The sequence below is a fragment of the Helianthus annuus genome, chromosome 9, assembly GCF_002127325.2.
Source record: "Helianthus annuus cultivar XRQ/B chromosome 9, HanXRQr2.0-SUNRISE, whole genome shotgun sequence".
In the NCBI taxonomy this organism is placed as follows: domain Eukaryota; kingdom Viridiplantae; phylum Streptophyta; class Magnoliopsida; order Asterales; family Asteraceae; genus Helianthus; species Helianthus annuus.
In genome coordinates, this window is record NC_035441.2 from 168051790 (window position 1) to 168072167 (window position 20378).

The 20378-nt window shown below is 36.7% G+C and overlaps 1 long non-coding RNA gene and 1 other non-coding gene across 2 annotated transcripts; both read left to right on the top strand.

Moving 5' to 3' along the window:
• The first annotated feature begins 4612 nt into the window (after positions 1-4612).
• On the top strand, positions 4613-4718 carry LOC118482321. Its single transcript, XR_004868364.1, has one exon. It is a non-coding gene; the product is annotated as a small nucleolar RNA R71 (small nucleolar RNA).
• A 13827-nt stretch (positions 4719-18545) lies between these two features.
• On the top strand, positions 18546-19959 carry LOC110879477. Its single transcript, XR_002558693.2, has 3 exons — positions 18546-19014; positions 19249-19293; positions 19366-19959. It is a non-coding gene; the product is annotated as an uncharacterized LOC110879477 (long non-coding RNA).
• Positions 19960-20378: the final 419 nt, after the last annotated feature.

Here is a 20378-nt window from a genome sequence, read left to right on the forward strand (position 1 = left end):
CAATTTCGCATCATGTACTTTCTTTAGTTTATCCTTATAAGCCGATGCACATTCGTACGCCTCATCTCGAATCTCTTCTATCTCGCTCAATTGCAACTTCCTCAACTTACCCGCCTCATCGTAATCCGCGTTGACTGTCTTGATCGCCCAATGCGCCCGATGCGCCAACTCCATTGGCAAGTGACAACCCTTACCATACACCATTCGGTAAGGTGTTGTGCCAATCGGAGTCTTGTAGGCCGTACGGTACGCCCACAAAGCATCATCCAACTTGCTCGACCAATCCTTTCTATCCGTTCTTACCGTCTTCATGAGGATCTCCTTGATTTGACGGTTGGACACTTCGACTTGTCCACTCGTTTGCGGATGGTAAGGTGTGGCAACTCGGTGGTTCACGCTATACCTCTTCAATAATTTTCCGAAGTTGAAGTTCTTGAAATGTGAACCACCATCACTTATAATAACCCGCGGGATTCCAAAGCGAGAGAAGATGTTGGATTGAACAAATTTACAAACAACCGAGTGGTCGTTCGTTCGTGTTGCAATAGCCTCAATCCACTTCGAGACATAATCCACTGCCACAAGAATATAAAGAAAGCCATTCGAATTCGGAAACGGACCCATAAAATCTATTCCCCATACATCAAATATCTCTACAACCAAGATTAGTTGTAGTGGCATCTCATCCCTCTTCGATATGCTACCCATCTTTTGGCAGTTTATACAATTCCGGGCGAACTCAATTGCATCCTTAAAAATAGTGGGCCAATAAAACCCACAAGATAGTACCCGATAGCCGGTTTTATGCCCACTAAAATGACCCCCGCAAGCGGACGAATGGGCATGAGTTAAGATTTCCAACACTTCCGTCTCGGGCACACACCTCCGTATAACTTGATCCGGTCCGATCTTGAAGAGATCCGGCTCATCCCAAATGTATTGCCTCACTTGGACCATAAATTGTTGTCGACGCTTTTTGGTCCAATGAGTTGGAATGGCACCCGTGGCTAAATAGTTGACATAATGAGCGTACCACGGTGCAACAAAAGTGGAAACGGCTAAAAGTTGCTCATCGGGGAAACTTTCATTGATTTCACTCACATCATCGATCCCCTCCACCGGAATCCGAGACAAATGATCCGCTACTACATTCTCACTTCCTTTCTTGTCTCGGATCTCTAGATCGAACTCCTGTAATAATAAGACCCACCGAATCAAACGCGGCTTCGCATCTTTTTTCTCCATCAAGTACCGGACCGCACTATGATCCGAATAAACCACTACCTTGCTTCCCCAAATATACGAGCGAAACTTATCTAAAGCATACACCACCGCTAGTAATTCCTTCTCAGTTGTGGTGTAGTTAAGTTGCGCTTCGGATAAAGTTTTGCTTGCATAGTAAATAACCACCGGTTTCTTGTCAACCCGTTGACCCAAAACTGCACCAATAGTGGTGTCGCTCGCATCACACATTATCTCGAACGGCTTTGACCAATCGGGTGGTTGCAAGATAGGCTCCTTGACCAAGTGTTCCTTCAAAACAGTGAAAGCTTGCATACACTCGTTAGTAAAATCAAACGGGACATCTTTTAATAACAAATTGCATAAGGTTTTGGTGATAACACTAAAACCCTTAATGAAACGTCGATAAAAACCCGCGTGTCCCAAGAATGACCTTACACCCTTAACATTTTTAGGAGGTGGCAAAGATGATATTACCCGTATCTTTGCCTTATCCACCTCCATCCCCCTTTCCGAAATCACATGCCCCAACACAATGCCCTCTTGCACCATGAAATGACTTTTCTCCCAACTTAGCACTAAATTTTTCTCAACGCACCTTTTCAAAACCTTTTGCAATTCGTTGAGACAATTATCAAAAGTAGTGCCAAAAATGGAGAAATCATCCATGAATACTTCGAGCGACTCTCCAACCATGTCCGAGAAAATACTCATCATACATCGTTGGAACGTTGCCGGAGCATTACACAAACCAAATGGCATTCGCCTAAACGCAAAAGTGCCATATGGACATGTGAAGGTGGTCTTGTGTTGGTCATCCGGGTGTATGGCGATTTGATTATAACCCGAATACCCATCTAAGAAGCAATAATATTTTTGACCCGACAATTTTTCAATAATTTGGTCAATAAAAGGTAGCGGGAAATGGTCCTTAGAAGTGGCGGCATTCAATTTTCGGTAGTCAATACACACCCGCCACCCGGTAACCGGTCGGGTGGCAATTTGTTCACCACTTTCATCCTTGACTACTTGAATGCCGTCCTTCTTAGGCACAACTTGGGTGGGACTTACCCAAGCGCTATCCGAAATTGGATAGATGATTCCCGCATCCAACCATTTAATTACCTCCTTTTTAACTACCTCCCTTAGGTTCGGGTTCAACCGCCTTTGAGCTTCTCGTGTCGGTTTGGCATCTTCGGTCGTGATGATTTTATGCATGACAATGGATGGACTAATTCCTTTGAGGTCGGCAATCGTCCATCCAATAGCACCCTTGTTCGCTTTTAAAACCTCCATCAATGCTTGCTCTTGTGCCAACTCCAAATTAGAGGCAATAATGACCGGTAAAGTGTCATTATCCCCTAGGAATACATACTTCAAATCGTTAGGCAAGTCCTTGAGCTCCAACTTTGGTGCTTCCTCCAATGATGGTTTTGTACCCGAATCGATCTCCACCGGTAAACCCTCGAATTGATGGGTCCATGGTGGTCTACCTTCTTTCATTGCCATAGCATCTTGTGCTTCCTCTTCAACCCGTAGTGCATAAGCATGTACCTGTTCAGAAAAGTCACACAGGCAAATATCCAAACCATCCTCCTCATACTCATGCGGGTTGCATCCATCTACTATGTATGCCATGAAACACTCATCAACACCGTTAGCATTAGAATTGTTAGTAAAAACATTCAAACGCATTTTTCGATTTCCAAACGCCATATCAACTGTACCAAATCTACAATCAATAATAGCATGTGCGGTGCTTAAAAATGGCCGACCCAAAATTATATTTTGTTGTTGCTTAGGGTCCGCCGATGAGTAATCCAAAACTAAGAAGTCCACCGGGTAATAAAACTCATCAGTTTTTACAATTACATTTTGAACCATACCCCGAGGCAACTTATGAGACAAGTCGGCCAAAACAACCGTCGTCTCCACCCTTGCTAATGGACCAAAGTCATATTGGTCGTATAAGCCCCCCGGTAAAATGCTAACTCCGGCTCCAAGATCTAGCAACGCCTTAGCCATTTGAAAATTACTAACTTGTACATTAATCAATGGCGTGCCCGGATCTTGGAGCTTAGGAGGAAGCTCTCCATTCAACACCGCACTTACTTGCCCGGTCAAATCCACCCGCTTAGGCACTTTCTTTTTGTTTTGCCTTTTTTGTGTACATAATTCTTTTAAGAATTTTGCATAAGCGGGGACTTGTTTTATTGCATCGAGGAGTGGGAGATTTATTTTTACTTGTTTGAACATATCCCACATCTCTTCTTTTTGAGGACCTCTCGACACAATAAAATTTTTCTTTCCCGGATCAAGTAGGGCCGATGGAAATGGAACTTGACTCGGTTCACCCTCAACTTTTTCATTCTTTTCACTTTCACCCAAACCCGGTTTTTTAATAATTGTTTCTTTTGGTTTAACCGGTGAAAATTCATCATCACTTTCAATTCCCGTGATATCCTCAACCACCCCCTCAACCAATTCGGGTGACAAATTGGCCTTAAATTCTTTCCCACTTCTTAAAACACTAACATGATTGATATTAACGTTACCTCGTGACGAACCATGTGAAGGGTTTACCTTAGTGTCGCTTGGAAGTTGACCCTTACCTTTCTTTAATTCCGCCACCTCGGTTGCTAATTGACCCATTTGGGTTGTTAGTGATTGGATGCTTTTATCACGAACCTCATCTTTTTGCATTCGCACTTCATCAAGTTGGTTCCGTTTTTGCATCTCCATTTGCATGCTCTTTAGCATCTCCAACACCTCGTTTCCACCCGAAGGCCCCCCTTGTTCTTGACCCGTTTGGTATTGCTTTTGATAACCTTGGTTATTTCCGCCTCGATATCCACCTTGATTATTGTAAGATGGCCGTGAACCAAAATTACCTTGGCTACCTTGAAAATTTGGGTTTGCTTGATTTGAAGGGTTCCCATATCTAAAGTTCGGATGGTTCCTCAATCCGGGGTGGTAGGTATTAGAATTCATGTTGTTGTAGTTCCTACCACCTCCTCCTTGACCTTGACCTTGAACCGCATGAACTTCCTCGTATTGCCCGTCCAACATCCCTTGGCAATTTTCAGCCGCATGACCTATTTCATTACACAAAGCACAAACATCATATATTTGGTTAGTGGTTTGAACATTACCATCATCTATGGCGTGCACTTGCGGTCGGGTAGTGGTCGGTCGGGCTCTTCTTGAAGCTTGAGCTTTCCTCTTTGACGTAGTTGCCATGCTTTCCAAGAACTCCCAATCTTCATTCTCATAGTTTGTTCCAAAAGTCCCACCGGTAATGGACATCAAATCGCGAGCATCTTCGGCACTCAACCCCTCATGAAAGGCATTCATCAACTCCCACAATTCAATCCCATGGTGAGGGCAATTTTTAATCATCATATTGAATCGTTCAAATGCTTCATGGAACATCTCACCATGTTGTTGTTGGAAGCTCCTCAACCCCTTTCTAGCATCATTGGTCTTTTGGGCGGTATAGAATCCGTCTAAGAAAGTTTGTTGCATTTCCCCCAAGTGTAAATAGATGCCGAAGGCAAAGTGTAGAACCACTTCTTTGCCTTATCCTCCAAAGAAAACTGAAATAAGACCAACTTGACTTCATCGGCCGAAAAACCTTGACTCCCAAAAGTGTTACAAATTGAGTCATAGGCCTCTAAATGGAAATACGGCTCCTCCGTTGCTAACCCTTTGTACTTCGGTAAACTTTGCAACGAGTTTGTTCTTACTTCAAAAGTTCTCCCTTGGTTGTTGTGAGGGATAACCACCGGTGAAGGGTTTTGAGTAATGATTGGCCTGAAATGTGCCTCTATTCCCCTTGCTTGTTCCCTAAGATGCCTTCTTGGAACACCCAATCGACCCCTTGGACGAATAGGACCCATTGGTCTTGGTATAGGCCCTTGTGGTGCAATTGGTTGTTGGGGCATCGGTGGGTATTGAATCGGCCTTTGAAATTGTGGTTGTACATGTTGTGGCCGAACTTGTTGCAATGGAATAGGTTGTTGTATTGGTGGCCCTTGTGGTCTTGGCCGAATGTGTTGTGGTATAATTTGTTGTTGTGGCATTCCACCAACACTTGCCATCCCTTGAGATTGACTTTGCAAATACCCAAACTCCCCTTGATCTCCATAACCTCCATAACCGTACCCATCATCTTCATAACCCTCATAATCTTCAAATCCCTCATCATAACCATCTCCTTGAATTCCCGAGGTCTGCCCAAATGGGATGGTTGAATACTGAAAGCCCGATTGTTGTTGTTGTGGTCTAAAAGATGAAGTAGTATGCACGATAGTTGAATTGGGTGCAATTGTGAAGGTGGATGATGATTGACCCGTAGTTGGGGGAAAGAAGTGAGATAATGGTGGGATTGTGGTGGATGGATTGTAGGTGATGGTAGGCTCAGTTTGAGTGGTGATTGGTTGGGTGACATTGGATGGTGTAAATTCAGTAGTGGTATTGGGTAATGTAGTGTTTGGTGATGGTTGGGTGGACGTAGGTATAAAAGATGAGGATGATTGACTGGTTGTAGGTGGAATTTGAGAATCAGCTATTATGTTTCTCGGTGTGATGGGTGAAGTGGGTGAACCAATGATTTTGTTTTCTCGCACTAAAACTCGGTTTTGTCTTAGCGTTCTTTCAATTTCCGGATCAAACGATAGCGGTGATGACCTGTGAGAGCCTCTAGTATGCATACACCTGAAGTACCTGCACACTAAACACAACCAACGTAAACCCGAAAATAACAAACAAAACTATTAAACTAACACACGTTGCGCACTACTCCCCGGCAACGGCGCCAAAATTTGACGTGATATCGTGGGTCACGCAAATTTAATCCCCAAACAACTATAGCTAGTGGTAGTAGGGTATCGAACTCAGGGAGTATGTGGAAGATGTGTTGAATGTATAGCTTTGTACTTAAACTAATTATTAGACTAAATTGCAGAAAATTAAAATTCAAGAGTTTGGATTGTTGATTTTCAAAACTAAATTAAAAACTAATTCAAATCAAAGTTGGTTGTAAAACAAATTAGGAGAGAACAATGATCACCTTAGGTTTCAGTTTCTTTAAACAATTGTGTGTAATTCAACTAGAAAGAGTTACATAGACATAACTCGTGTATAGATGATTGAAGTGATAAAAGGGAACAAAGTACTCGGATTATATAAACGCGAGGTTGTTTCCCGATAACCAATTAATCAATAACCAACCCTAACCCTTCCCGTGATATCTCGATTGCCAACGGCACCAAGAACGTACGATTAAGACTAGAAATTGCAATATTGATTAACAAACTACAAACAATCAAACATACACCATGACATTCGAGCAACGCAAGTTATCATTCTAGAAATTCAGAAATTAAACACACAAAAGTTCAAGAAACATTCACCTAAGATGATCACCGAAGAGTTTAGCCGGACATGGCTCGGTGAATCATCATCATAATCAAACTAGTGTTCATACGAATCGAAAATATAAACCGAATGATAAGAAATGTTCACAAACCAAGCAAGTAGCCAAAATTCGCCCCAATGTTCCTTCACAACCGTCCAATGATGAAAAGATAGTGAAAAGACACTCAAAAACTGATTTAAATGATGGCAGTTACACTTTGGATCGCAGCTTCCACCGTAAATTACGGCTCCACCGTAATTTACGGTGGACATTGTTCTTTTACGGTGGGAATAAACTGTGCTACGGTGGGAACCATTTCTTTTTCAGGTCCACCGTAAATTACGGTGGGACCGTAATTTACGGTGATGACCTGAATGTTCTTCTTGCTTTCGTCTTTTGTTCCACTCTTGACCCGTTCATCACCAAAGCCTCCCAAGCTGCGTTTAATCCATCTTTTAGCTCCTAAACCGCACCTGAAACAATAGCACCGTAGTTATCTAATTCAAGATATATACACGATTAAGTGGAGGACTATTTCGTCTTTTAACATGCTTAAGGGTTGTCCAAAGGACCACCCGTCACCCTTCATGGTCCACACTATGTTCACTTTTTTCAGGAGATTTTGAACGACTGGCACTAAAAAGGGAAACAAATTAGGAAGCAACTGTTAACAAAATCAAAGCAAAGTTACGAAGGTGGTAAAGCTTGTCCAAATCCTATTAAGGAATTTCATGATCAATCAATTTCCCTACACTTAGTTACCAGCACACAAAATGACAATTAGCATATTCAAAAGTTAAAAAGAAGTTAAATGCAAGACTTGAACTTATACTGCAACAATAGTAACAATCAATAAGTACAAAATCCCGATAGATAGATGTAGATATAAACAAATAAAGTAGTATTACATATAAATAAATAAAGTAGTGATAAACGTCAAGTACCAAAAACCATCTAAACTAAGTTATAATCTAATGAGTCACTAAAAATGCTTTAGAAAACCATGAGTTCTAAACTTCAGTCCATATCTTATACAGAAATCTATATGCAATATTTGCTTATTTAAATGAGTAAAATCACCTTGATTGCCAGCAGTGTGGTGGAAACGCTGATGATCTACTTGACGCATGAATGGTTTTGCAAAAGGCAAACCTTAGTAATAGCGCGCCGCTGAAATTGGTTCGCTCACAACTATAATCAACTAAACAAACTACAGATTCAGTTCAGTCAAGAACACTATTAATTGATGAAAAATTTACCGATAGCGTCTTTAGTGACACTATACTGAAGACAACCCGAAACCTCAAGTATCAAAATACCAGGGTCAGTTTCAACCTGCAGATAACCCAAGCAAGATGAATGAAAAAAGATTTGGTGACGATAAATACTATGATATTATTAAAAAAATGAACGCAGAAATACCTCATGAAGATACCAATTGAAAAATACTCTTTTCCTTCATGACTTCCTATGTACCCATAAGTTGCTGTCAGTATACCACCTTCAGTGTAGTCGCCAGTTATGGATAAAAATTTAAATTCGGCGGAAGAGCTGCAAAGGTTTAATAATAATTTTTAAGAACCATTTGCTACCAAAAGAGATTGAATTATTGAAATGATTTTAATTTAACGCATGCGGGTTCACCAGATTCACCATCTGCGTTCACAGGAGTGAATTTTGCAACAATGTAGTATCCAACAGCTCCTAAAGGTACACGGAATGCCTGACGTGAAACATAAATATTTTTTTAATAAAAATAGCGTGCTAAGAAAATGTATCAAGGCTAATCATTTATAATTAGACAACCAACCTTGGCCAATTTGGAAGTGCTTGGTGCGTCAAGACCATTTTCACCATCAAGAATGGAGGAAAATGTTTTGAACCATTGAACTCTGCTGGATCCTTCTATAGCTCCATTTACATTCGCGGTTACTGTAATCTTACTTCCCTCTTTTAAATCACTGATTATTTTCAGATTTGTTACTTTTGGTGGCGCTTAAATTTAAATAAAAAAAACATGGATGAATTGAATTATTCTTGCTTGAACTCACCATTTTTCACAAAGTCTGTACCAGAGTGCCATGTTTATTCCAACCAAACGACAAAGAAAGGCCATCTAAATAATGATACTAATTACAAAAAAGGTTATTATCTCATATCTGTATGTTCGGCTATGGTTTTAAAACCAAATCCATAGTTTTTTTTTTTGAGCAAATAGGACCTAAAATGACCAAACCGTGAAGTACCAGATGCTTTACCTTGTCAATTGGTTTTAAGTTTTAGTAAATGCTGATGGAGGTCAAGAATTCTTCACATATTATTTTTGTAAAACTGGAGCATTTCTTCTTGTTATATCTCCACTCGAAACCAAAGAATGCCTTCATGTAATTAAAACTTACGAATGAGTGCTTTCAATAACCTACAAAAGTAAATAAAATTGTGAGTATTAGAAGAAACAAAACATTTCATGGTGACGATATGTATCCACAATTCACCTCATAAGAATTTACACCCAAACGCCTCTTTAATCTACAATAAATCTGAAAAAATAATGTTTATTAAAATTCATATAGTTTGTAATCCGAAGCAACAAAATTGATCCCTTAACAACCCACCGACAATTCAAAGTATATACTAAAATGGAGCCATGTTGACCCAAACCCATTTTGACCTATACCAAACCCATTCAAACTGCCACTTGTAGCAAGTAACAACCATCACAGGCTTATGCAAGCACTGTAATATGAGGCATGGCTCCCACCGATTAAAGAAAAAGCTTGACATCTATTTATCTTTATCACATAATATCTCAGCAAAAGTTGAAGTCGGATAATTTGTAATTACACCTGGTACCATTTCAAGTTTGCATGGGTCCTGTAACCATCGAACTCAAATTCAAGTTCTCAAACACTATAATCGACCAGAACCATGGTAAGGATTATCGGAGGTCCTCTATTGATAGCTTGTGATGGACTCAAAACACACAACTAAGACTTAAACTCCTAATATCCTTATTATACCTACAATAAATCACACCAAAAATGTCAAAACAGATTACAACTATAAAGATATAAACTAATACAGATAACTCAAAAATCAAATCCTAAAAACTTATATACCTGCTGAGAGGTTAGATTCTTCATTGATATGGTGAAATCTTCACCAATCGACTTGAATCGCCTTCATCTTTTTGAATCTCCAGGGAGAAAGAGAGAGAAAGCAGATGGGATCGAAAATTTTTTTGAGTTTGTGATGAGACCAAGAAACCCTAATTAGATATCCAAATAAAATGGATGGTGTCACGAAGAAGGAGCATGTTTCTCCAATCCGGTTCACACATTGATGGTGTCACGAAGAAGAATCCTGAAATTTCTTGATGAAGAAGATGAAGTTAGCGACATTATTTGAAGAATTGTTACCTGTTTGTTGAATCATTTGGAGAAGACAGTGATGGATCCAAGTTTGATTTGAAGAGGATGTAGAGTGAAGACAGCGGCTGAAAGAATGATTTAGGGTTTGGAATGAAACGTGAGAAAGAAGATGAGAGTCAGAAGCAATATAAAGGATCCAAAATTAAAAGCCCGGCCCAATCCGTAGTCTTCCGGATCCCGCGTCCATCATAGGTTTTAGTCTGTGTTTTGTGAAAGTTCTTTTGTTTATAGAGAGATTCCATCATTTTCCTCCCAAAATCAAAGACCACTAAACAAATAGATGCCACATCATCAAATTGGCTTCACCATTCAAGGACACATAGCCCACATCATCTCATTTATTAATATATATAGACTTGAACAATTTAGAGATTAGGTCAACATACATGCCATGAAGTAGGTTTTGACGGTATGATGAAATTGATGTGTAAAATTCGTTTAGAATCATGATATGAATGGAAATATATATAGAAATCATATGCATGATAGTTTTAGGTTTAAACCATCATAAGAGGCGAAGTGGTTTTGACATGATTATAGATTCTTGGGCCTTTAATGGTTGAATTGTAGATGCTAGTCATTGAACATGAAATCATGATGAAATTGCTTATGATAATTGAAAGTTAATGTTCAACTGATGCTAATAAGTGTATGAGCATATTGAGTTGAAAGATACATCATGATTTTGGTTGAAAAATTTAGCTAATATGATGGCCTAAAATGATGCCCACCAAGTATTTGATAAAATGGCTAAATGGGTTTTATTGAACTTGTTAGTGTATCCATGTATGTCAATTGATAGTTTGACTTTTAAAAAGTCAAACAGACCTTAAAAAAAGGGAATGATAAAAGAGGTATAAAAAACCATAAGGTTGATGATCATGGTAATTAATGACTAATTTAATTATCTTGTGGATATTATGTAATAGTTTGACTCATTAAATTGTTTATTAGTTTATGAAATTATCCACCCTTTAGTTACCGGACAAAAAGTGTCCAAATATAATACTATTCAATTTGAGTGTTCGATAGGTGGATGTCACGTGACATCTTCTAATTCTTTTATTTTCTTTTTTTTGTACAATTTACAAGATATATTTTTACCTTTTTTCCTGAGATAATTGCGTAGAGTTGATGAAAAAAAAAGAAATATATTTTTACTATTAGTCATAACATTTACATATTGATTTTACTTATATTTTTTTCGGTTTAACGACCTTTGGGATTATTAAAATTCCTTTTTGTATAGGTCTATATTTTGCGAGCTGTTAACACGATGCAACGTGGGTGCATCTTTCAACACGTTTACATCTTTTTTTTGCTTGGCATAACAACTAGGGGTGTAAACGAACCGGGCCGAGCCCGAGCTCGACTAGGCTCGAGCTCAGCTCGTCATGTTTTTATGAAGCTCGAGCTCGGTTCAAGCCTACTTATTTGAGCTCAAGATAGGCTCGTGAGGAAAACCCAAAGCTCGAGCTTGGCTCGAGCTATTTTGAGAACAACCACAAACAAGTTAAAAGCTTGGCTCGATGTCGCTTCAATATCGCTTAAACGAGCCAAAGCTCGACTCGCCAATGTTATCATCATTATTATTATACTATATATATATATATATATGTATATAAATTAAAATTTTGTTTGAATCAAGCTCTATTTCAGGCTCAAGCTCGGGCTCGATGGTGAAACAAGCTCTGTTTCAGACTCGAGCTCGGGCTTGTTTAGGCTCATCTCGTTCGAGCTTTTAACCGACCTGATAACGAATAGCTTTTGAGCCTCAGGGCTTGTTTACACCCCTAATAACCGTTATAATGATTATTATATATACATGTATATAATAATTATTGATGATATATATATATGTATGTATATATGCATGCATATCTACACACATATTAATTCTTTTCGGTTTGGTTCGGGCATGAGACACCTTAACACGCGCTCTTTTACAAAAATGTTTTTTGTTTCGGTCAAAATTTTGCAAGTTAACACACTACACGCGTGTGTGGTTCAACTTTTTACGTCTATTTTTTTTTTTTTTTTTTTTGCTGCAGTTTAGCAATCCTGTTGCTATGGGTGTTCAAGATCGGATTATCCAGTTTTCATATATCCGTTATACCCGAAAATTCCCGATAGTGAATATTAATATCCGAATCCGTATCTGAAATTTCGGATATGGATTCGAATATCCAAACAAATATCGGAATTTATATAAAAAATCAAAAAATCCGTTTCGTGCATAGATTATAACTATACCTATATTCGATTTTCCAAATTTCCAACACTAAATACAAAAAACATTCATAAATCCAAATTTGAATCCGATTATTTACTATTTTTTTACTATGTTTCAAACTCAATATAGTGCTCATAAACTATTTATATTAAAAAATAGTTTTCAGATATCGGATAATTGGTTTATCCGAAATTTTTTGAAATTCACATATGAATCCAAATATTCAGATTATTCGGTTTTCTGATATTTCGAATTTTGTTTCAAATCTGGATTTTTTTAACAACCCTACCTAACGCAACCCGCATGTCCTAATCCACTTAATTATGAAATTTGCTAGTCACATGATGAAACCTGACTAAAAAATCATTAAATATCAAGTCGTAAGTGTGATTTATATGATTAAAAATGATATTTAATAATAAAGTGTTATGGAAAGTAGATTAATAATTATTTAGAATAGATGAATAACTAGTGAATTGCTCTGCGCGTTGTCGTGGCTATTCAAAAAAAAAATACGTTATAAATCAAATGAAAATGTACATAAAAAATAAGTCTGAAAATATATTATATTTAACCCGACTTATTTCTGAGAAAAAATTACGTCAAAACGTAGGCCTACCGAAAACGTACATAATGATAAGCATAAAATCATATTATATTTGACCCGACTCATTTCTAGAGAAAATTTACATCGAAGCGTCAATCAATTTGAATTTATACCCACACGTACATAAAAATAAATACGTAAAGCTCGATTACAAAGTCATTAAAAATTTAAGTGATTGTAAGTTTCAATACTGAAAAATATGTATAAAAGTATAAAAAACACAAAAGAATAGAAAAGACAAAAACACAAAAGAAAAAAAAAAACAAAAACCCTCAAATACACTATTTACAAAAGTTGGTAAGTGTAGTACACTAGTGGATGCTCCGTCCGCGTTGCGGGACGAAAGCCGAATAATTCTCAATCAATTAAAAACACAACTACAATTTTGCTAGGAAAAAAACTAAAACGATGATAAGACCGTAATTTTTGGCCATGGCAAAACTGTAATTTTTCAGGACCAATGAACGAGTTTTAGACAGCTCCTTAATACGTAAAAAAAATTAAATGGAGTCAACCAATAAAAACAAAAAACTTTTATAGTTTTGCTAAAAAACTAAAATGATGGGAAAAAACGTAATTTTGAACTGAGGGCGAAATCATAATTTTAATTCAGGGATAAAATCGTAAATTAAATGGACCAATCGAGGAGTGCCAGGCAGCTGCTGGCATGACTGTAATTTTACACTAGGGCAAAATTGTAATTTAACCAGGAAAACAAACAAAAACGATGGAGGAAATGTAAATTTAAGTTGAGAGCAAAATCGTAACTTGACTGTGAGAAAAAAAAAGTAATGGCAAAATTGTAATTTTAAACGGGGCAAAATCATAATTTTGAACTGAGGGGAAAATTGAAATTTTTAGCTCATAGCAAAAGCGTAAATTTACTTTTAAGTGGGGTAAAAACATAATTTTGAACTGATGGCAAAATCCTAATTTTAAGGAAAAAAACTAATAGCAAAAGTGTAAATTTAAACTGGGCAAAATCGTAATTTTTAACAATGGCAAAATTGAAATTTTTAGCTGGGAGGAAAAACGTGAATTTATTTTTATGTTGGGGTAAAAACATAATTTTGAAGTAATGGCAAAATCGTAATTTTAAAACGGGATAAAATCGTAAATTTATTGGGCCAATAGGGGAGTGCCAGGCAGCTGCCTGACACTATTCCCTTTGCCGCCCATTTCACCCAATCATTGGAAAGCACTATTACCGCATCATGAGAATGTAGATATAGTAAATGTAATCTTATTTACTGAAATAGCTTTATTTTAAGATCACTAGATGTATTTTTTGTTTTTTTGAAAGTCGATATTAGACCGTGGGGTATGGTGGAGTGGGGTTTGGGGCATTTCTTGACATGTGGATTATGGGGCACTCAATACACAAACCCAAGTTCATAGGGGTATGGTGGGTGTGGCTGGGCTGGCGTGGCCAAGCCACGTCATTTTTTTAATATATATATATATAAACTGTTAAAAACTACATAAACATACATAATAGTTACGAAAAACATAGTATCAAAATAAAAACAGTCATTCTTCGTCGTCTTCGTCGGTTTTGAACCCAGGAATCGTTGAAACATGATCCACCAAATCAGATCGAAGGTTGTGATGTATATCCCTTGACTTGATCAAAAATTCATTTGACGATTTATCTTCGTTTGTAACTGTTACGTTATCTGGTTGGGGGTCATCGTCATCATAGTAGGTAACGACCGCTCTACCTTCGTCCTCCAAAATCATGTTGTGAAGAATGATACATGCATACATCACGTTTCCAATCTGATCCTTGTCCCATAGTCGACAAGGCATTGCCAATATTCGCCACCTTTTCTTCAAAACACCGAACGCTCGCTCGACGTCTTTACGTGCAGCCATTTAGACCCTATTAAACTTTAATCTCTTTGGATCTATGGTACCGTGTCTTGTGAACGATTTTACGAAAATCCCCCACTCCGGGTAAATCACATCAACTAGGTAGTACCCATACACGTACTCAACCCCGTTCACAAAGAAACTTCCTTTGGGTCCTATACCATTTACCCGATCATCGAAAAGGGGCGAGTGGTTTATGATGGTAGTATCGTTATGTCAACCTGGCATACCGAAGAATGCATGCCATATCCAAAGATCTTGGTATGCAACCGCTTCAAGCATGATGGCTGGCATCCCGTGAAATCCACTCGTGTGAGCGCCTTGCCATGCGGTTAGACAAAGTTCCCAAGGCCATTTCATACAATCTAAACTACCTAGCATCCCGGGTAGCCCATGATAATCGGCGTGATGTTCCAATATTTGTTGCATGTCACTGAACGAGGGCTTTCTCAAATATCTTTTCTTATAAAGTTCTAAAATACACGAACAAAAGTTGTGAAGACTTTCTCTAGCTACACGTGCAGACATTTTTAAATAGTCATCCATAATGTCCGAACTATTGCCGTACGCTAACTGTCTAAGTGCGGCCGTGACCTTTTGCCACGTACTAAATCCAAATTGACCGGTTACATCCGGTTTTTGTTGGAAATAAACATACTTCTCCTCAAGATCTCTAGATATCCTTAAAAATAAGTTTCTACTCATATGAAAACGACGGCTAAACATTTTTTCATCATACTTAGGTTCCGCTGAGAAATAATCGCTTACCAATAAATTGTTAGCAGTGTGCCGTTCACGACCGATGTACCTCCTCCGTTTAGGTTTTGAAGTCTCTTCCTCATCGTCTTCCACGATAGCTTTCACCACCGTCGCGATCGTTTGTAGAAATATTTCTGCATCATCTTCAGATGATAATGAAGATTCACTTGAACTTGAAGAACTCATGGCAAGATTGTGTTTTATGTGTTTGATATTGAGTGAGAAAAATGTTAAATATGGTAAGGTATTTATATAGGAAAAAGGTTTTTTTTTAAATTAATGCCCAACGGCTAGCCCAAACGTCTAGTTTTGTTGGCCAATCAGAACCCGCAAGATTGTGTTTTTTTTAAAATTAATGCCCAACGGCTAGCCCAAACGGCTAGTTTTTTTTTAAATTAATGCCCAACGGCTAGCCTCGGGCTGAAACCCCGTTAATGGGGCCACGCCGAAATCCAAGCCCACCCATGATGGTGACTTGGGCGTTTATACCCAACCCCCATCTCATACCCCATAGTCTTATCTAGGCTCAACCTTTTAACCTCTCACTCTTAATTTTAGTGACTTTGTCATTAAACCAAATCTCTCACCTCAATTGTATATTATTTAATATTTATTTAAGAAGTATATATTTAATCATATAATTAAGAGTAAATTACTGTTTTGGTCCCTGTGTTTTAGCCAGTTTAACCCTTTTTGCCGAAAAAAGAATATTTTAACATAGCAGACCCCGATTTTGCATTTTATAACGGTTTTGGCCCCTAACACTAACTTTGTTACTTTTTTGCATTTAAGTGTAAGGGTAATTAGGTAATTATATACCTTAGGGGCTGTTTTTGATAATGACAAAGTTCTTTTAATATTTAACAGATTATTAATGTAATTACTCAAGTTTTTTTTATTATTTTGTTATTTTCACGATTATTATTTAACAAAATATGTTTTAAATATACAAATAAATTTGTATTTTCATTAACTCTTTGTTTTTATAAATATGGTTTTAAAAAATATTTTTTTAACATTTTGTTTAAAGCGTCTATCGTTTTTAAAATTGTTCATTTTTAAATCATTTGGTTTTCTTAAAATCGTTCTTTTTATGTAGTTTGTTTTTTAAAGTTTTTTTAAACACTTCATTTCATACCATTCTTTTTAAAATCATTTGTTTTTTAAAATCTTGAATCAACTCACTATTTTAAGTCGTTCGTTTTTAAAATTTTACAAAACGAAGTGTATAAAAAACAAAAGAAATGTAATATTTAAAAAAAGATGAAACATTCTAATAAAAAGTTTGCAAAAGATCGTTCATTTTTCAAATCTTCCATTTCTTTGTACCGTTTGTTTATTCAAAATTCGCTATTTTTTATCTTTCGTTTATTAAATTCGTGTGTTTTTTAGAACCATACACTTGTTAACATATTTTTTAAGGTTTTGCTTTTTTTTATAAACGTCTTTTTTTAATCTTCGTTCTTTAAAATACTCGTTCATTTAAAATCGATCGTTTTTAAATTCCTTCAATTTTTGAAATCGTTCATTTTCTGAAGTTCATTTTTCCTAACGGCTAAGTAAATTGAATACAAAAATGAACGATTTCAAAAACGGTTCTAAAGGAACAATTTAAAAAGAAAGCATTTAAAAATCAACAACTTAAAAAAACGAATTGTTTAAAAAAGTTTAAAAAATGATTTTGAAAAGAACGGTGTTAAATGGATTGTTTAAAAAAACTTTAAAAGACAAACAACTTTAAAAAGGAATAATTTTAAAAACGATATACGGTTTTAAAAAAGGTTAAAAACAAATGACTTTAAAAACGACGTTTATAAAAAACAAATGCTTAATGAAAATACATATTTATTCGTATATATAAAACATATTTTATTAAAAAATAATCGTGAAAATAACGAAATAATAAAAAAAAACTTGAGTAATTGCATTAATAATCTCTTAAATATTAAAAGAACTTTATAATTATCAGAAACAGCCCCTAAGGTATATAAAGATCTAATTACCCTTACACTTAACTACAAAAAAAGTAACAAAATTAGTATCAAGGGCCAAAACCATTATAAAATGCAAACTCAGGGTCTGATATGTTAAAATATTTTTTTGGGGATGAAAGGGTTAAACTGGCTAAACCACAGAGGCCAAAACAGTAATTTACTCTATAATTAATCTCTAACACTCTGTTCCCAAGTCTTATTTAACAGGCTAAGTGGAAAGAAAAAGAGAAGAAAATATAAAAAAAAACCATGTTCCTGAGTTTTTTTAAGGACAGGAGGGGAGGGAAAAGGGAAGAAAATTTGTCCATATATTCATCCTCCCAAATTGGAAAGATTAGGAGAGAAAATATTATTAATTACTAAATTGCCCTCATATTTAATTAAAATGTTTATGTTTAAAGGGTATAATGGTAAAATTGTTATTTTCTTTTCTTTTCCTCCTAACTCGGTTTATGTTTAAAGGGTATAATGGTAAAATTGTTATTTTCTTTTCTTTTTCTCCTAACTCGGGAACACATAAAATGCTTGATTTCTTCTCTTTTCCTTTACTTTTCATTAAACTCGGGAACACGAAAAAATCATATCTTTTTCTTTCTGTTCTCTCTTAATTTATTTTCCTTCCCCTCCCCCTGTTAAATGTTTTCAAGAAATTAATAATCAACCTAACTAATTTTCTTTCAACCTTAAATGCTAAAAATTCAATAAAATGATATAATGATAAAAAGTGGAGTTTTTCTCTTCGGTCAATTAATTTTGACTCTCTAATTAAGTTTTCTTCTCACTATTACAAAAATATAATAAAACTCTTATCAAATAATAACCAAGTTTTTCAAGTATTTTACTAAAGTTGTTTAAAATTCTTTTATTTCTCAACTCTCTTAACTTTAATAGTTGCTCAAATAATGTGATATTTTTATAAATGTTTAAATTTCCACAATAAAAGAAACTATATAACATATATACAAAACCTAGTTAGTGCTTATTGATCATATGGTTTCAAATCTAAATATGATAATAGAGAAACCGAATGAACGGTGCCGCACTTCATGTCACGTATTCATTGGGCCGCCGGTTCTCCGTGGAGATGCCCACGTATTACGTATATCACCACGCGACTCCCCCTCTACAGGATACCACATAACCCTAACCCACTTCAGAGAATAGAGAGAACTGGAAGAGAGAGAGAGAGAGAGGTTGCGAGATAGAGGGAGATCCGATGAATCAACGTTAGGGTTCTGATGTTTAAGAACACGGTTGAGGAGATCACGATTGCGGTGATTGGCCGAAAAACTAGGGTTTGTACCGGTTGCCACACGGTTGCGAGATTGAGTGTCGCTTTCGGCGGTGGCGCTGTATGTGTTGGTACCTCCGCTGCACCGGCGGCTTCGGTTGTCAATGGTGGTGTGGTGCTCTGAATTTTACAGGCAACAGATTAATGTCTCTTGGGTTTCACACAGGTAAACTATCGATCTATATTGTTTCAAATTATGTTCTGTTTGATTGTTTGGTTGATTTTGAAACTGTATATGTTTGTTTGATTGGTTGATTTTGAAGCGTTATATAGATCATACGCATTAATATGCAATGGGTATGTCGTTCTTTGCTTCGAAATGAAATCCTCTGTTTCATCATTAATTTGTGAAATGTTTGTGATTTTCTATGGTTTTCTGATGATTTTGTTCTAACCTCAGAATACATGTCTTCCATTGCTGGTTCTTATGGGTATATTGCACCAGGTATCATCATGTAATCCTGGCTTCAAAATATAGCAACCGGTTATGTATTTACTAACATGGGTTTTCTTTCAGATTGACCAACAAGGCATCTTTTATGTTAAATGAATAGTAGTTTTCAGATGTGGTTTGCTCCTATTGATTGATTTGGGCCGTCATCCACACGTGTCTATTTTACCCCTACTGGACTCTATATGCAAACCAAACAGGTGGCTAGAGAAAACCCCAGCTGGCGAGTCTCCGGCAACTGGTCCGCGATAAAGAGAGAGAAATACACGGTAGTTGTGGCTCTGCCGGACACGCTTGGATACGGCAACTGCCGATGGTGGTTCGAAATCTTGGTGAAGTCGGCGTAGAGGTGGGCTCATACTCCAGCAGCGGCTCACTTGAATACGCCAACGCAAGAGGCGGTTTGAAGTTCTGGTAGCAATTCAAAACTCCAATATGTACCAATATCACCACTTTTACAATCTCAAGATTCATTAGTTTGGCCCCAAATTTCAAGAAACAGAGATATTTAGGTGCTGTCAATCTTAATTTTTAAAGTTTAGTTACAAGATTTTATTATAAACTGCCCCCATGCTTTTATCTTCTTTTTTATGTAATAATATTATTATTCTAGATCCCTGTTGAATTACCCAGTTGTTATTTTTACCGATTTGTTAAAATAAATTTTCAAGATTTTGTGTTTAAATTGTATGGGTGTTTGATTTGAATGGGTTTTGTAATATTGATCATATGGTTTCAAATTAACTTAAAGTAAAAGGTAACAAAGAGGAAAAAAATCACTAAATAATACAGGTTTTATAGTTTTTTTAATTTAAGTCAAACTAGGGTTAAGACCCGCCCGCGTTGCGGCGCGATCGTAAACATTAAATGGATTAGTCCAAACGTTATATGATGCATTAACCATATGAAAACACACATTTCGACGTATCCAGTGGAACTCGGTGTAACCTGTATAAGCATTGTGATTGGATCAAATGTAAAGTAAATGGAATTCATATCGAACGATCATAACATATTATATGTGACCCGACTTATACATAGAAAACGTAATGGGTATGAAGGAAAATATGCACATGTAA